Here is a 20,098-nt window from a genome sequence, read left to right on the forward strand (position 1 = left end):
GTTAAAAAAGTTAGCTATGGGTCAAATTCTTTCTTCTATTGATGTATCCCCCAATATCTTACAGTTTGTGCAATGTGATTAAATCTTTTGAGGATCTATTTTTTGATTGTTTGTATGCCCACAAGTTGTGGTCTATTTTTCTTGGTTCCTCTAGTGTATGGAATTATGCTGGTAGTGTCGCCTAGAGTGAAATTTTGGTTGGATATGTAGAGAAGTTTGATTCTTAACTTAACACCTTATGGTTTTCTCTTTCTATTGAGATTTTATGGACTCTTTGGAAGGAAAAGAACAAAGAAATCTTTCACAAAGACAGAAGGGTACTTGTTGAGTTTAACTTTAAAGTCACCCATTTTCATATTATGTCACAAGTTGCTTTGGTGCTTCATATTTCCAAGAGTGATTTCATGTTACTTATGTGAGAAGGTAGCTTACTAATCAACAAGGATAATGTGCATTCAACAAACTACATTGTTGAGTACCAGACTTTCCCAGCTCCTCCAAATGCAATAGAGTTGAACAATATAAGTAATATGTTGCAAGGACTCAATGTAACTAGTTAGGAGGAGGCTATTGCTAAAGTGAGTCAGAATCCTAATGAAGTTCTTGGGGCTCAACCAAATCTTGATAGCCAGAATGATGGTTGGAGCTAGCTTGATCTATCAGTTTGTTTTTGTTTTGACAAAAATATATAATGAGAAGTTGTAATCAATGTATGTAAAGGTCAAAACTGATAGTACTTTGATCTTTTAAGTTTTTTTTTTCACCCCGCAAAATTGTTGTAATTATATATGTAATTTGGGGTGTGATCTAATCTATACCTTTTCTCAAAAAATTGGTTATACTCGTAAATGCTTAAACTATCTGAATAGAAAAAAAATCCCACATGTCCTAAAATTCCCACTAACATTAAACTCATTGAAATATGAATAGGATATATGTTATAGTTTTTTTAGGATTAAATGTAAGCATTTGAAGCACAAGAAGCTAGAATGACCAAAAAATTTCTCCTTTTTGATATAGCAAGTGAACATAACCATCAAAGAATAAACACTAGGATGATAAGAATTTTTCTTGCATGTGCACACACCAGACAGAAAATAGATCTATCTTATGCTAAGTAATCAATAATTATTTTATCTACAATGACTCTTATGTTCATAACCTGAGATAGAAGTGTGCTAGGTATACTCATGGTGACTCATACATTTAGTTAGTAGGATGAGTACCCATATTCAATATAGCATAAAGAGTTCACTCAAACAAGCAAGGAAAACAACCAACCTCACTAAGTGATCCATATAAAAGGAGTCGAGGTATACATGGCTATCCAATACAAGATAGCGGCTCTTATATTGGACACCCCTTTTATATAGATGCTTCAAATTATTGGAGCCAAACCAAAAAATAAAAAGGAAAGAAAAGACTATGCCCCCTGTCCTCACTTCTCTAGTTGAAAGTGACATCATCAAGCTTCTCAAGGAGACATGACAAAGAAAAAGCGAACAAACAAAGAAAAATCTTAGCATGCCCCACACTATTTCATCATTTTGAGTTCATTATTTTGTTTTATAGGATTGATGTCAAGTATAAATGTTCAGAACATATATGAAATAAATCTCTTCAATAGGGTGACAATAGTAGATAGACTTAGTTAAAAAAACTAGTGACTAAAGTCAAAGAGGAATATTTAGTAAGAAAAACCTTAGTAGGAAATCAAACAACAGTAGATAGACCTAGTTAGGAAAACTAGTAACTAACGTGAGAGAGATTTTTCCATGAGAAGAATCTCAAAAGTGACACTAGTGATAGTAGGAAGACATAGTTAGAGCAATTGGTGACTGTCATGAAAGAGATTTTCTTTGAGATGAATATCAAAGTGACACTAGAAACAATAGGAAGATGTAGTTAGAATAACTAGTGACTATCATGAAAGAGATTTTCTTTGGGAAGAATCTCAAAGTGACACTAGTGATAGTAGGGAGATGCAGTTAGAATAATTGGTGACTAATGCAAAAGATTTCTATGACACTGTAAGGTGTTGCCCCCGAGTTATGATAGGATTCAATCCATGGATACATGAGTGAAAGTAGCAAACTAAATCAAGAAAACAACTATATAGGAGCAAAAAGATGCACTACAAGGTATAGCATTGGGAACAAGAGGTGCCTATTTACTAGTTTTCACCTTCTTGGTAGAGATTCCTATTTTTTTCTACCATGATGCCTATTTGCCAGGTTTTTATCAATGACATTTCTTTTGTTTTCCCAATTATTTTTTGTATTTTTTTATTTTTTTTTTTTTTGCATTTTGTATTTCTTGATTTTTCAAATCTTTTTGGTATTACCGAGGCACCTATTGCTAGGTTTTCACCAAGATATTGGTTTTCTTAGGACTTTTAAGTATACATATATAGAGAGCTTTTGAAATCAAATTAGCTATAGAACCGCTTTAGATGGAGTGTGTTGATGGGATCCTTGAGCACCTCTCCCTTGATTGTTGAAAGTTGGTAAGTACCAGATCTAGAACTATAGTGACTATATAGGGACCAAGCCAGTTGGGTTTGAACTTCCCTTCTTGTAACCATTGTTGCTAATTCTTAGAGTTTTCTCTTAGAACAAGATCACCTAGTTGGAAGTCACGTGGCTTAACTTTCTTATTGTAGCTTCTAGACATATGTTGTTGATAAGCTTGAAGATGATCACATGCCACTTGCAATTACTCATCCAAAAATTCTAGCTCTTGAAGCCAAGATATTCTATAGCAATCATCAATAATGAGGCCCTTCATGGAGATTCACAAAGTGGGAATCTCAACCTCAATTAGAAGTATAACATCTGCTCCATATACCAAAGAAAAGGGCATTTTACTTGTTGGGGTTTTGATACTTGTTCTGTAAGCCCATAAAGCTAGATTAATATGAAGGTTCCATTCCCTTCTAGATTTGTTAACTATGTGATGTAAGATCTTAAGGATCACTTTGTTGGATGCCTCTACTTGAATATTACCTTGGGGGTAATAGATAATAGGCCAATGTTGCATGATTATGATCTTTTTGCATAACTCCTTAAGATCTTTATCTTTAAACTATCCTCCATTGTCAATAATAATGGAGGAAGGTACACCATACCTACATATGATGTAATTCATAATGAATAGAGCTACAATTTTTCCATTTTCTATAGAGAGGGACTGCCTCTACCGACTTAGTGAAGTAGTCTATAGTTGTAATAATGGACTTGTGTCCATTTGAAGCAGACAAGTGAGTTTGACCCATAAGATCAAAGGCTTATTATTAGAATTACCATCACATGATAGATGCAATTAGCTCCTTGGCTAGAGCATGAATCATATTCCCATAGAGCTAACATTGTTTGCAAGACATGTCATATTTGATTTCCTCTTACTCCATATTTGGCCAATAATAACTAACTCTAATAGGTTTATGAGCTAATTTCAAGTCATTAGAGTGAGATCCATAAATTCCCTCATGTACACTAATTAACGTGCATTTGGACTCATCAGGCTCTAGACACCTAAGGAGTGTTCTATCGAGACCTCTCCTAAACAAATCATTAGAAATAATAACATACCATGAAGCATTGTAGATAAGGTGTTGTTTTTTGCTCAAAGTTAGATTATATCGGATGGTTTGGTCACAAAAGTAAGAGTATATATGGTGGTAGTGAGATGAATTGTGTCCTACAATAGAATAGATCATCTAATATTTGGGAGAGTTATAGGTATAAAAGAGTAATGTTTCCACTAGGAAATCATGTTGAAGATAATTTTTTGGCATTTGTAACAAGGAAGAAAGAGTATCCATGGCATCAACCACTTTTTTGTCTACCTGAGGAATTTTTTGAAAAGTGACATGAGAAAAGTATATCTTCAAGTCATCTACCATGTGTTTATAAGGGATCAATCTATCATCCTTTATTCGATATACATTATTGACCTACTTGATTATGAGCTATAAGTCACTAAAGATGTTTAACTCATCCGCTCTCCATTCAACTGTAATCTTCCTGCCTTTAATTAGAGCTTCATATTCTATGATATTGTTTGTACAAGGAAACATAATCTTGTACATATTAGGCAATGATACCTCTATGGTGTTATGAATAAGAGCCCAACACCAAATCCCTATTGTGCGAAGGAACTATCAAAGAAGATCACCCAAGTTTGGTGTGTGATAATCAGAATTGATTCATCAAGGAAGTCAATGTTTAGTGGAAGAAGAATCTACATTGGTTCTTCTACTAATTGGTTAGAAATCACTTGTCCTTTGGTAGCCTTTTGTTCAACATACTAAATGTCAAACTTTCTTAGTATCATGACCCACTTAGCTAACCTTCCTATTAGAGCTACCTTACTGAGTAAGTATTTCAATGGATCAATTTTAGCAACTAGTCACATAATATGAGTGAGCATGTAGTGTCTCAAATTTTGGGAAACAAAGACAATGACCAAGCAAGTTTTCTCAATGATGCTATCATTCATTTCATAAGAAATCAACATACAACTTAGATAGTAGATAGATCTTTTCTTTCTATCATTCTATTCTTGAGCTAGAAAAATACCAAGGGATGACTCTATTGCTGAGATGTATAGAATATGAGACTTCTCATAAATAGGAGACATCAAGATCAATGGATTAGTAAGGTATCACTTTATGTGTGTTAGACTCTGATCACACTCTTGACTCCATTTATATTTCACACCTTTATATAGAGTCTTGGTAAAAGGTCATGATCTATCTACTAGTTGTGAGATGAATCTATGAATGGATTGAAGTCTTCCTTGTAAGCCTCTCATCTAATTGATATTATAGGGTGTAGGCATGTCCATGATTACTTGAGCTTTCTTTGTATCAACCTTGAAGTAGACACAATGTAGCCAAGTAATTTCCCAGATGTTACACCAAATGCACATTTCTTGGAGTTAAGTCTCAGACTAAATTTTTCTATGTAATCTAGGATAGGTTCCAAATCTTGAAGGTGATTGTTGCATTTCATGCTCTTAACCAAAGTATCATCCACATAGTCTTCTGTTGTTTTATGCATCATGTCATGAAAAATGATAGTAATTGGCATTTGATATGTGGCACCAATATTTTTAAAACCAAATGGTAAATTTATAAGGCTGATAATTAAATAGATTCCATGGTGGTCAGAAAGTTATGCAATAATTAATGAAAGGTGAAAGGGTTGGTGCTAGGTTTTGGAGCGCATTGCATTATGGTCCTACTATTCTAAGGGCAATTATCAATTTTTTCTCCACACCACAGATGTGCCTATATTATTAAGGTCATCTATGTTCCAGGGAATTTTGTTGGAGTGCATAGGGGCACCTTTTTTCCAACCAACTGGCAGCTTGGTTTTGTTGTGCCGAGGGGGTCAACTATACAATATACTTGAGTAGGGAGCAAGGGCTACTCTGTTTCATTGTGGGGGTTCTTTGCATAGAATCACATTACAATAGAAGGTTCTTTGCACAAAAGTGAAAGTAGTATTTTCCTAATCTTCTAGAGAAATTTTGATCTAATTATAACCAGAAAATTTGTCCATTAGTAAGTATATTTCATAACCTATTGTCATGTCCACAGTCATATCAATGTTAGGTAGTGGAAATCATCCTTTAGACATTCTAAGTTTAGATCTTGGAAATATTTACACACTCTGATAGATTTTTGATCCTTATAGACTATAACAATATTTGATATCCATTCAACATAATCAATAGCATGGATAAAACTAGCTTTCAGAAGATTTTCCAATTAAGCTTTAACTAGTAATGCAACATGAAGATTGTTGTGATGTGGAGCCTAATAAAACTCAAGGGGTTTATTTTCCCTCTCGATTATTTCTACGAGAGTTTGGGGGAAATGCCCTCAAGATGGGGTCAAGAAGAAATGCCCCTTATATTGTAAAAGGTGTCAGCTACTATTTTTGTATTATTCTAACTCTGATTTTGTAAGTGCCAAAATCTTGTATAAAAAGGCTTAGGTTTTGGATTTTATTATGAATGGTGATATTGTTAATTCTTTTAGTGGTATTGAGTTGTAAGGGATTACAAATTCTAATTAGGTTATAATCACTAGATAATAATAATATTGGACTTGTTGTTGGTGGACATAGCCCAAGAATTGGATGAACCATGTTAAATATTAGTGTCTTGTGTTCTCTTTTATGTGATTTACTATTTTTCGATATTGGTTATATTTGCATGAAACTATTATTTATGTCTAAGGTTAATCCTTACAAGTCATATCAAATTCAGATGGTTGTCCTTTTTTAAGCCAGATTATCACCATTCTTTTAGTGATCCTTTGTAGCAAGTTTTCATGATTGAGTGGGAGTCTTACAATTGAGTGGGAGTGATGGAAGATATGGGTAAGCCAAGGGTTGACAAGCTTAATGGGAAAAACTTTCAATTATGAAAAATGCAACTGGAGGACTATCTTTATCAAAAGGATTTATGGAAGTTATTGGAAGAAAAAACCAAGAATCAAGGATTTATGACAAATGATGACTGAGATCATTTAGACATAAAGGAACTTGGAAGAATTTGATTATGCCTAGCACCATCAGTGGCATTTAATATTAAAAAAGAAAAGACAAAAAAAGAGCTGATGAAATCCCTAGCGAAACAATGTGAAAAGCCCTTTGCTTCAAACAAGGAATTTCTTATGAAGTATTCATTTAATATTAAAATGATAGAAAATGGGTCTATTGTGGATCATTTAAATAAGTTTAATACTATGACTAGTAAGTTATATTTTGTGGGTATCAATTTTTATGAAGAAATTAGGGCACTCTTGATTTTGTGTTCTTTTCCTGAAAGTTGGAATGACTTGGTAATGGTTGTAGTAATTATGTTTCTTTATCTAGTAACATAAATATGATGTGATCCCTATCATTTTGAGTGAGAAAACTCATAGGAAAACTTTAGCTGGATCTACATTAGGAAACACTTTAAATGTACAAAGCAGAGGCAGAGCGACTAAGAAAGGAAATAATTCCATAAATAATGGGAAATCAATAGGAAAATCAAAGGGGAAGAGATCTTAATCCAGAGGGTTGAGAGATTGCTCGTACTATGAGAAAGCAGGGCATAAGAAGAAATATTGTCAGACTCAAAAGAGCAATAAAGGAGATAAACTAGAAGGGAAAAAGGAGGAAAATGTGGTAAGTAACAAACCCAAAAAGGTTTTAAAGTTTACCAAATGGATGTCAAGTCTGCATTCCTGAATGCAATTCTTAATGAAGAAGTCTACATTGAGTATCCTGAAGGATTCATTGATCCAGAAAAGAAGGACATGGTTTGTAAACTTCACAAAGCATTATATGGTCTAAAACAAGCCCCCAGAGCATGGTATGAAAGATTGCATAACTATCTTATTCAAATTGGTTTTCAAAGGACTAATGACGAAAGTAGTTTGTACATCAAGCAAGGACAAGATAACAAAATTGTTGTAGCAAAAATCTTTGTGGATGACACTTTATTTATAGGAAATGATGATGAATGCAAGGAATTATTAGAAGGAATGAACAAAGAATTTGAGATGTCTATGTTTGGAGAGATTAAATTCTTTGTTGGACTTCAGATTCAGCAGAGCAAAAATGGAATATACATCACTCAATCAAAATATATCAACGAGAGACTCAAGAAATTTGACATGGAAGATTCAAAACTAGTTGGCACTCCTATGTGTACTAGACTGAAACTCACAAAGGATGATGAATCAAAAGAGGTAGATTAGACCTTATACAGATCAATGATTGGAAAATTTCAATATGTTGTTCACACAAGGCCTAATATTGCCGTAGCCGTTGGCATAGTAGCAAGATTCTCAGCTAAACCAAAAGAAAATCATATGATGGTAGTAAAGAGGATTTTGAGATACCTGAAAGGAACCAAAGATTATGGATTATGGTATAAACTTGGAGGAAATTTGGATTTAAAATTGTTTACTGATGTAGATTGGGTAGGAAACATTGATTACAAAAAAAGAACAAGTGGAGCTGCATTCTTTCTTGGCAAAAGATTGGTGTCATGGACCAATAAAAAGAAAAATTGTACATCTTAGTCAACAAAAGAAGTGGAATATGTTGTAGTAGCAGTGAATTGCTCAAACATTTTTTGGTTCAAATAATTACTAGAAGGTATGAAGGTAAAAATCAAAGAACCAGTTGTCATGTTCTATGATAACACTAGTGCAATTAATATTTCAAAGAATCCAGTAATGCATTCGAAAACCAAGCATATTGCTATAAAGTACCACTTTTTTAGAGAATTGGTTCAGGATAAAGAAATTAGATTGGAATATGTCCATTCCAAGGAACAAATTGCTAACATATTCACTAAACCACTACCTAAGGATGAATTTTTGTATCTAAGAGGTAAGTTAGGGGTCATTCCCCTATCTGAAATTCACTAGAATAATGTTCTAGCTATGCATCAACTAAAACCAAGTTGAAGATCTATCAGTTGATGCAACAAAATAATGGAGATATTGCATTTGAATTAGTACTTGAGGTACATTGAAACTTATTTTGAGTTGTGTTGTCAAAGAGGGAGAGTTTACTGTCATATCCTTTCTAAAATTTATATAAGAGGAAGAGTATACTATTTTCCTTCTAAAAATTAGTTAGAGGGAGAGCTTATTATGAAAGAGGGAGATTCCTACAAATAACTAAAGTTTGAATTGACAAGAAGGAGAAAACTATCTAACGAATTTTTTTTTCTCAAATTTTAGAATGCTATGCCATGTTGTGTTGCCATCAATGCCAAAGAGGGAGATTGTTGGATATAATTATCCAATTATGTGTTGTCTTTGATGTTACACAAATGTCATACTAGCTATCTATTACTTCTTACCGAGCTCAGTTGCTTTGCAAAAGAAAATTACTATTTCTACCAAGCATTTCCAATTTTACCTTATGAAGACAGTTGTTATCATGCTCTAATAGTTAAGAATTTAGAATCAATGTCTACCAAGCTAACTTAGTCATCGAAGGAAAATGTAACAAAATTCAATTTCTACCGAGTTGGCAAGGTTATCAAAGGAAATTTAGTTCTTACCAAGATAACTTAGTGAATGAAGGATTTTCATAGAACTTGCAGTGTTAGTCGAGTTCAATTGGTTAACGGAGGAAATTATTTTCTAAGCAGTGTTTACCGAGTAGGGTCAACCAATGAAGGAATCAATTAACTTATGATTTAATAATTAATTGTTTTGAGTCTTATTTCTAGCTGACTGTGGTAATGATTATAAGTGATTATAACTTGTAATTGAGCCGACTTGATAATTTGATTGGTATATAAGTGAAGTCAAATTGAAAATTTTGTAAGAAAAGAAAAAATGATTATGATATGATATGAATATCAAGGAGGATTGATCATTGAGAAGTGAATTTTGAAGGATGAGTAGAGATCATTAAGGAGAAAAAAAGCTATATCTAATCAAGGAGGATCTAATGGTGCAAAATAGAGATCTGGAATCAAAAAATTTAGTTGCATCTTATTTAGGTCATTTCATTGTTGCTTTCTAACCATTGTAATGGTCATATCAAAATCTCTTAACAGAGTTGGCTTAGCAGTTATTTTGTAAATCCTCTAACAAGGTGGCAGTTCAGTTGAATTGTTCTAAAGACCTCTAACAAGGCCACTTCTAACATGGTGAATAAATCCTCTAATAGGGTCACACCTAATAGTGTGTTTTGTAACATTTAACCAAGTTGGCTCCTAACAAGGCTCACTTCAGAAGAATGAAAAATCAGTAACTAGTTACGGGTATGTGCAGGATCATGGTGTGCCAAAAAGTGGCGATTTGAAAAATATGTAGTTCCGAAATGCCTCAAAGAATTTCAAAATCTATTCCCACTTTTTTCCCACCCATCCTGATACTAAATGAAAATAATTAATACCTTTATAATTCCTACTATATCTTTCAATACCAACCTTATATGGTCATCTTTAAAACATCCCAAAAATGTGTTTTTGGCATGTTCTTATGTGTTTTTTACTTCAAGCATGTAGCTGACGACTTTTTTTCAACCAAAATTTGATGTAATGAAAATGGTTTCTTAAGAATGTTCATAGCTTTTCATAAATGTAAGTTTTGTCAAATTACAAGTTCAGTAAGTAATTATTACTTATTTTCTAATGGAGTTAGCTGCAAAGTGCTAATTGACATACTAGTTGAAAAATAGCTATAACTTTCAAACCGTATAAGATTTGTGAAATCAAAAAGATGCGTCACATTCTATGCTTTGACTAGTATAAGAAAAAAAAAAAAAAAACAAAACTTAATTTTGATTTTTTTTGAACTTGTTAAGGTGGTCAGACAATGGATTTTTTTAATTTTGAAAATAGTATAGTAGAAAATTCATAATTAATTATTTATTTGGAATAAAAATTGCCAAAAATATGCATCACATCCAGGCATGAGTCTACTTTTTATATCTAAAATTATATTTAAAAATATTATCATTTGATTATGATTAAGGTGGTTAGACATACACCTACTTTTTATTTTTGCCCTAAAATTTTTGTAGTACTACATTAAAATCCAAACTTTTGACCAATCAAATAATTTTTTCTCTACATAGGACCTTGTAGTTTACAAACTAGATTCAATTTCCTACATTATTTTCTTACAAATTTTTAATATAAAGTCCAGAACCACTTTGAAATTATGTTTCAAGTTGACATAACCCTAATTTGTTGGTTTTTCACTGCCACTTAAGGCCATAGTTTGGTACACCATGATCTTGCACATACCCTTACATTGGTGGTTTTTCCCATATTGGGTTTTCACATTAAATCCAGTGTCTCATGTGTTCATATTTGATAATTATTTCATGCATGTTGAGATCTATTTTAAAGTTAAACATTTGCTGCATTACCAAGTTACATCATTTTAATGAATGTTAACCAAGTGATAGCAGTAAGGAAATATTTTGACATCTAAGTAAACTGTGAAATGTTTTCTTGGTAACTGATTCATCCCCTCCCCCTCTCAGTTGCTCCATTCACATTTCCAATAGGTTTTAGATTTTGGTGCTTCATTTCATCCCACACCTCATAGAGGTTATTTCATTGATCATGTCCAAGGGGATTTTGGGCTTGTTTATTTGGGGGATAATGAACCCTATCAGATTGTTAGAAAGGGAAAAGTTAAGATTAAGTTTCAAAATGAGAATCATTGGGTACTACATAAGGTAAGACATGTTTTAAGGTTCAGTAGCAATTTAATTTCAGTAGGGAAACTCAATGATGAGTGGTGTGTAGCTACTTTTAAATATAAAAATTAGAAGGCTTCAAAAGGTTCCCTTGTAGTAGAAAAAGGTGCATGAAAGTAGGTACCTTATATCTTTCTATAGGTCATATTGTTCCTTCTACTTTGATTATTTCAAAGAAAAATGAATGTTCAGGAATAGTTTCCATAGTTGAGTAGGGAGAACAAATAGCTACTATAGATTCTAATATAGAGCCACGTGTTGTGGTGTCCACAACACATGACCCATTCCTCACTAGGAATGGGGAACTCATTTTTTTTTACTCCCAAACTCATAGTTCGAGAGTTAGGAGAAGAAAATTTGTTAAAAGTTTTAGTTTTAGTCATAGAGTTAAAATTTGGAAAAACATTAAAAAAATAAATAAAAGTCTAAAAACACAAAAAAAATTTAAAAATGAAAAGTCAAAAAAAAAAAATCCCTCCCTTGCATGTGTAGGGAGAAATGGGTTATAAAACCCCTCTTGCTACCCATTTCCTTTCATTTTCTTCAAAGTTTTCTTGCAACCTATGGAGCAAGTTAGGTGAGCCTTTTCCTTTTTCTTGCCATAACATTGTGTGTCAGTACATACTGGCCATGCACTATGTACACTACGACTGCATTGGCCATGCACTGTGTGCACATTGGTTGCACTCGCATGGGTACACACTACGTGCACCTTGGCCACCACATGTTGGTTGCACCAGCCACACTACATCCAACCACATTGCATACTAGTTGTGCATGGTGGTCACATTGCACATTAGCCACACATGATAGTTGAGCGTACACTAGCCACGTGACACTAGCTGCACACACTACCACACATGCCCTAACCTAGGAGTTACTACATGCCTCGACGCATGTGTGCATATTCTTTCCTACCTTGTTTATTTTTTGTGAATATTTTTTTTGTAAAATTCAAAAAAAAAATTAAAAATAAAAATAAAATTAAAAAATAAAGAAAAAGGGAATAAAAAATTATTTTTTAAACCAAAAAATTAAATAAATAAATAACTCCCCAAGGGGGACATTTTTTTACTTTTTTCTTTTATGCTATCTGGTGACTAATGACATTTTCTTTTCTTGTGACATGCAAGAAATGTGATCAAATGGCATCTACATCTGAAGTAGCAACAAAACCAATTGTTTTCAAGTTCCAAGGCATACCCACAAAGTTAAGGTCACATGATGATTACAATAAGATCAAAGACACTAACCTCGGGCACACAGAATTGGGTGAATTTGTGAGAGTTTGCAAAAATCCAACAAAGAGGTCAACCATGATGTTCACATTGATCTCATCCATATTAGTGAATGCAACATCACATCTAGGCACGGTTTAGCTAATTTGATCATGACTCTCTCACAACACTTCATTCCTAATGAAAGGGTAGTCATAAGTGTTACTAGAGAAGTCATCTTGGATTTGTGACCTGATAACATCAAGAGAGTCTTCCACCTCTCTAGAACCAATTAGTTCATCTAGCTCTCCTATGAAGTAGCAAAAAGATGGTACAAAGAGCATCATCAAGAGGCAATGGACCTTATATATTCTTTGTACCTCATCAAGAAGCCCCCTTGGGGAAGGATAATCAACAAAGTAGATATGAGCCAAGGATACATGAAGGATGACATCGGGTATTTTTTTATTCTCTTGAGAAGAGTCATGGGCTTACCTGCAGTGGATCATCTCACTACATTCATGGTCAACTTCATTGAGACCATTAGGCATGCAAAAATACCACTAGATTGGGCCAACACACTAAGTGAAAACTTGTGTAAGCAACTGAGGATGGTAAAGGATAAGAAGAATTTCTATATGACTTCTTATATGGTGTACCTACTTGTAGTGTGGGCAACAAAGTATCCTAGGTTGTATAAGAAGGGTAGTATGTAGGATCCCAATGCCTAGCCATATATAGTTTATCATTAGCTATTGAAGAAGAAGCTCTCAACACAAAGCAAGGAGTATAGGATCATAAATGATGATTTCATATCTTCCATCATTCGATTTATTGAGATAAACTATGGGAAGAGGTTATCCAATGAAGCCAAAGAATAGATCACGACTCTTGAATCATATTTTATCCAGTTTAGAATATTTACATATATTTGGGTAGGTGGTGCATCTATCAATCCCAAGAAGCTCCCAAGGTACCCAAGTGACAAGTTGGTCCTAATGGAAAATTTCTCAATAGATTAAGTCAGCCTATGAGAGAATCAAAAGACAATGGAGACCTTGTTTGGATTTTCCATTGGTCATAGGGACATATCAGGTGAAAAGAAAACAATATATTTTCACATTTGAATGGGAATGGGAGAAATATCCTCTTGAAGAGTATAACTCTCCTTGGCCATACTTCGACAATGTTGGTAAAGTGAAAAACCTGGCAGGGAAGGACTTCTATCATGAGGATGTCAATGAAGATCATTGGATGAATGCCACAAATAACTATGATGTCTACATTAGAGACTATTGTAGGATGACTTTGTATCTAGTAGAAAATTCTCTCCATTTGACCATCCCTAATGAGATAAGGCTATAAGACTGCAAGGAGTTACTAGATCCCCTATTCAATGTAGATAAATTTGGTGAGAGACCCATCCTAAATGAAAAGCTTGATAGAGATGAAGGAGATGACATTAATCATCAAGCAATGAAGAGTTGTATCAAGAAGCCTTTTCCACTTGATCCAGTTCTAGATACTATGATCTTCCATGCACATGCTCACCCAAAAAGGGGTAAGGGAAGGAAAATCACAATCCCTACCTTTGCACTCCAGTCTCTTATCTGACTAGAGATAGTTTATTAGCTCGATCACCCAACGAGATATTACCACCCTCCAAAAAGAAAGAAAAGAGAAAGAGGACCTCTCTGTAGAGGATTCAGATAGAGCATGTTGTAGAACAGGTCTATTCTTAACAGTAGGAATCAAGTCAACAAGATCCCCTAGGATGGTGGAGCTACCCAAATACAAGTTAAAGTTTAATTTCCTCCTATTGTGTCAAGCCAACTAGAAGAGGGAGAAATTCTAGAGACCTCCATTCCTCTAGTGCACAAAGAGCTTGCTCCTCCCTCTATCCCAAAGAAACATAAGAGGATCAAGATGAAGATGAAAAAAAGGTAACAGATCAACAAAATATTAGTGCTTGATCCATTTATTCCTAAAACTATTCTAGAAGAAGAGGGTGAGGAAGAAACTGAATCAAAAGAGGAGGAGGAAGTGCCCCTATAGACAAGAACTCAACTAGCAAAAGTTGCAAAGGTTGAAAGAAGAAAAAGTGCTACTAGTACCCTAGCACCCACCCAAGTAGAACCATTAGAGCTCTCTTCTTTGAAAGACAAAGTAAAACAATGGGTGAATGAGAAAAGGGAGCAAGGTGAGATTGTTTTCTCCATAACATATTTCATGCCAGTGGGTATAGAGTTAGTTGGAGATAAGATTGACACCACTATAGGTGAACTCCAATGGGAAGAGTGTATGTAGATGCCACCAGAAACATAGGGTTTTGATCTCATTCCTCCCTCTCCACCCCATATTATAGTAGTAAATAAAGGTTTGGTCACTCCTCCACCTTCGAGTTTAGAAGAGGAACATGTTCAAAAGGAGCCACCATTATAGGAACAACCCAAGCCAAGGGCTATTGATGAAGCATCAAAAGAGGGGCAGATAGTAGAATATGTGCAACAACCTTCCCAAGATGTAAAAGAATAGGCTATAGGATCTAAAAAGACTGAAACTATAGAAGAAGAGTCCTCACAACAAGAGACTCTAAGAAAGAGTGATGAAGGGAAGGAGGTAGTTGAACACACCCCTTTGTCATCCAAAGCCAAGGTTTTAGAGTAACACATCCTGAGATGGTTCCGAAAAGAGATAATGAGAAGTGCTAAGCATCAGTTCCATGCTTCAGAGGATGACATTTTTGATATTGTAGAGATCTTGAACAAGCCTAACTCTCCATTACATGATGCAACACCATTTTCATTTTTCACTACCATATGGAACTAGGACTTATTTGTACAAGTGGCTCACCCTTGTGAAGGTGCAAATGTAGAAGCCATTAGTCTGGAGGACTATGAAGTGAAAGATATTATGTTGAGAAAGCCTACATGGGATTCAGCCTGATAAATGATGACTATGGGAGTTAAATAGGTTTTGAAGAACATGGAATAGGATGAGATTGAATTATAAACACTTCAAAGAAAATTTGAGATCCTAAACGGATATCTAGCAAAGTTGTTGGTTCTCTTGATCTTGAATGCCCCAAATAGACTCTGAATACCATTCTTAGAGAAGGGGAGGGTGTATAGCTCAATCCATTTTCAAAATCTTTCCAGGAGTGGAGAGACAACCTTGAGGATAAATGTGTCACCATGAGAAAAACCTCTATAGGAAAAAAGGAAAAGCAAGAATTGGATTTACAAAAGAAGGAGAATCATCCAAACAAGGAGCTCATAAGAACCAAAGACCTACTTGTAATCACTATGGTAAAATTGGTCATACATCAGACAAGTGTTGGAGTAATAGAAAAGAAAAATTAAATGAGAAATATTACAATTTCAATCAACATGGTCATAGAGATAATGAACACAAAGAGAAACCAAGATTTGAAGGAAAATGTCACAAATGCAAGAAATGTGGACACAAGTCATCAGAATGCAAAACCAAGGTATTGAATCCTACAGAGAAAATTTTGAAAGCAATATTTGGATGGGACTACAACACTTGGTGCAGATGTTATTACTGTGGAGAATTTGGACACATTGGTATGATTTGTGTTAAACATCATATGAGGAAAAGAGATAACACTACAAGATGTTTCATTTGTACAGAACTTGGTCATCTTGCCAAGAACTGCATGAATACTAGTAGAATTGAAGATGAAAAGAAGGCAAAAGTTGATAACATTTGAAAATAGATGAGACAACAATGGGTTCCTAAGTCTACTAAGGATACAAGTCTAAGCAATGATGGTCAAGTCACTCAAGAAATGAGTGACTCTACCATTTCTAATTAAGTTCTCATAGGAGAAATGGAACTAGGTTATCAAAGATAACATCTAAATTAGTTCCAGTTAAAAGGTGGCAAATGTCCAAACCTATTTAGGATACAAATGGATTACTGAGTGAGATTAGTATTAGTTATTACTAGTTACTTCTTTACCAAGGTTAGGTCATAGACTCTACCGAGGAAGGTTGGGAGTAATAAAGATTCATATGGTTACCAAGTCACAAAGACTTCACTGAGTGTTCAATGCCAACTAGTGGATGATAGTCTATCAACATATCTACTTTTGTACTAAGCATTAATGGAAAAATTTCAACAAAAGGCATGGAATCAAAAATATTTCTTACCATGAAATTTTGAGTGTTATTGCAAAGAGTAATTTTTAGTGCAATCAAAGTGATTTGAGTGAACTTCTAGAAAAAGTCTTTTGAATTCTCTAAAAATCTACTAAGTGAAAATGACATCCAATAGTAGCAAGATTATGCAAGGATCTAGGATTTTGGTTCATGAAGTTGAGTGGAAGGTGCAAGATTTCAAGCCCACTCCTGTAGTTGTTGAAACCCTAGATCCGTGTAGTGTCCAATCCAAAATTCATCCCAAGGTACTTCTTATCAATGAAATTGACACTCATTTCAAATACATTATCCAAGATATTGGAACACTAGAAATGGATGATGTCATTGATCAACTATGTGTTAATGGAGTCCTAAGACCTGAGCATCAACATATGGAAACCAAAGGCCTGACACACATCCCTCACATGCCCTAAGAATTTGAAATCAAATGGATTAGGTTTATCCTTAGCCAAGTGCATAATGATCTAAGCTATGGATAGAACAACCAATTTGGATAACTAAGAAGATGATTCGTCAAATAACTAGCCTCCCTATGCTATCCAAAGTCAAAACAACAAAAACCCTAGGTTGGGTAGAACTGGAAAAGAAAACCCTAGCTAGATGGGATGGCAGATGAATAAAAATTAGTAGTGTCATTGATGCAAAACTAAAGTTTGGTATTCACATCATTGCACACAAGATATATAGTTTGAGAAAACTGAACAATGTGTCATGTAAACTAGTAGACTTGGCTTACAAGGTGGTTAAGAACAATTTATCATATGACCTTGCCAAACTATTATTTAGAAAATTCAACAAGAACATGGAAAGCATAAGAACTTCAAAGAAAAATCCATGTAAGTTCAGTTCCTTGTTGACTTGCCTATTCTTTTATGTTCAAAAATTCTTTCCTTCCAAAGGCACTATAGTATGGATAAAAGATGTGCTTATGCTCTATCAAATCTATGAGTATATTACAAAGATGGGTGAGAACTATACTTTAGTATCATGGACAACTACTTCGATGTATTTAAGGTAAAAATGAACATCGGGTTTAGAATCTCAAAGAAGCTAGTTGAGGACTACAAGGATGATATATGTGTCATGGTAGATAATGATAATGTGTATATTCAGGTAGTTAAGCCTAAAATTGTGTGGGTAAAAACTCTTGGATATGAGGTCTACATTGATGAAGCAAAGGATATCATTGAAGCTCTTATCAATGAGCTAGTTGATCCTAGGGCTGAATACTTTAGAATGTATGATGAAGCAAAGGCCATGACTGAACTTGAACTAAAGCTCCCTCAAGCAATCAGGAAAGGGAAAAGAAGGATTATAAAAATGAAATCAAGTTCACCCCTTTTGTTAACTAAGGAAAAAGGTGAGGATGAGCAAGTTAAAGAAGCAATGGATGAGGAAGAATATGACAAAGAAGAGACACTAAAGAAGAAAGGAAAGGTGATCATCACCAAGCCAACAAAGCCATGAACTATAGTATTCACCAGGAGCTCAATAAAGAAAGATGAAAAAGAAGGAAGAGATATCATATTTAGAAAACCTCCACCCACCTTCCAAGATAGATTAAAGAAATTGAAAGAAGGATTAGGCATAAAAAAATTTAAATCATTGAAATATGAGATTAGAATAGCAGAGTAGAAAAAGCAAGTTGAAGACCTGGTGTTGAATAAAATGGGTAAGTTGAAATACGCACCAAATCAGCTGCCTTCTCAAGTTCCTAGTGAATTATTAGAAAAGATGAAGCCAAGATGGGATTTTTCTATGCAAATTGTCAAGGACATATATGAACAAACCTTGAGGAAATTTTTACCAAGCATATCAAATGTTGACGTGAAAGAGTCATTAAAGAAAAATGAAGAAAATTTGACTCTAAAGTTTAATACTTGCCTAGTTCTGATCAAGGATATTGAGCATGTTTTTAGGAGTGCAAAAAACACTTGGAAGAATATATATTTGTTACATAAACCAAGTGATTTTATAGTCAATATCAATAATGATGATGAAGAATATAAGGACAAAGATGAAGAAGAGAATGTAGAAGAAGTAACTCACTTTGACAATGAAGAAAATGAAGAGGATGAAGGATAAGAGGCTGCTAAGGAAGAAAAGCAAGATGATGAGGAGACTAACCTAGTCAAGATAGCTGCTAATTGCTTCACTTCCTCACTCTCCAAGCAAGCTAGTGTCAACATCAAGTGTGTAGACAACATTAGCAAGTTTCATTGTGACCACTAGTGATATATCAAATGTTCAATCACTCTTTTCTCCCACTCAGCTTAGCACATCATTGATAGAAGAGAATTCCACTTCATCCACTAAGCTACATATTGTTTCATCATCTACTAAGTTGAGGACTTTAGTTTTCACTTGTCCAATTTTGACTACTTTAGTTGCAAGCACACTAGTTTTGGGTTCTATGGTTTTGAGCACATTAATTTTGGGTTCCTCAAGTATTTTTGTAAGTATTCCTTCATTTAGTACAATATCAATTTTTACTGCAAGCCCTAGTATCTCTACCATTGTTTCTATTCTAGATACAAAAGTAATAAGTGCAGGGCCAATTGAGCCTGAGGTTCAACCGAGCATAAAATTTTTGGGAAAGGGAAAGGAGATAGAGAAAGAAATTGATTTAAATGATGAAATAGTAGTCCCCAATTTGGATATTTACAATCTTACTCTAGACCAAATGTAGACATTTGGTGAACTCCTCCAAAAGAAGGCCAAACAACAAAGGCTAAGAGAGGAGAGAGATAAAGAGTATAAGATAATTGAAGATGCTAAGAACATTTTGGTAGAGGCTATAGGAATTCAAATGGATTCTTCTCAACCTATTTTGTATTAACTCCTAGAAGTATTCTATAAACTCAATAAAGACACTAATGGACATGATAAGCTAGTGGAAAAGGCTGAAAAGAAGTTAACAATAAAGTGATGGATCACATTTCTTAGTAGATATCCATTCATCAAGTAGATCTCTCTACAATTTTGGGAATTTTAGAAACATCATGTTCAAATGTGTCATCACTTTTTGGGAAGCTATGTGATATTTCTAGTTTTAAAAAGGAAATAAAGGAAAAATTGTCCAAAATAGATGAAGATATAAAGACTAGCACTTAGCAGCTACAATTTGACCCCAATTCAAGCTTTGGACACTTCAAGAAAACAAGTTTCTTGTTAGAAATACAAGCAGAATTGCTAAGGGAAGGAGAAAGGATTAGATCTACATTGATTTACATACAAAACATGATCATTTCAAATATGGATGCACTAGAAAAACATATTTCATATTCAAAAACTCTAATCCATGACAATAACTTCTCTATTGCAGACCATATGATAGAATTGCCAGTAGAGGTACAAATTGCACTTCATACATGTTAGATCTTGCAAGAAAATTGGGATAAAACCTTGGCAATCATTCTTAAGGTACATTCTAAATTTCAATCTTATTTTG

This window comes from Cupressus sempervirens, chromosome 7 (genome assembly GCF_028749045.1).
Source record: "Cupressus sempervirens isolate cs-2001-9-10 chromosome 7, ASM2874904v1, whole genome shotgun sequence".
Classification (NCBI taxonomy): domain Eukaryota; kingdom Viridiplantae; phylum Streptophyta; class Pinopsida; order Cupressales; family Cupressaceae; genus Cupressus; species Cupressus sempervirens.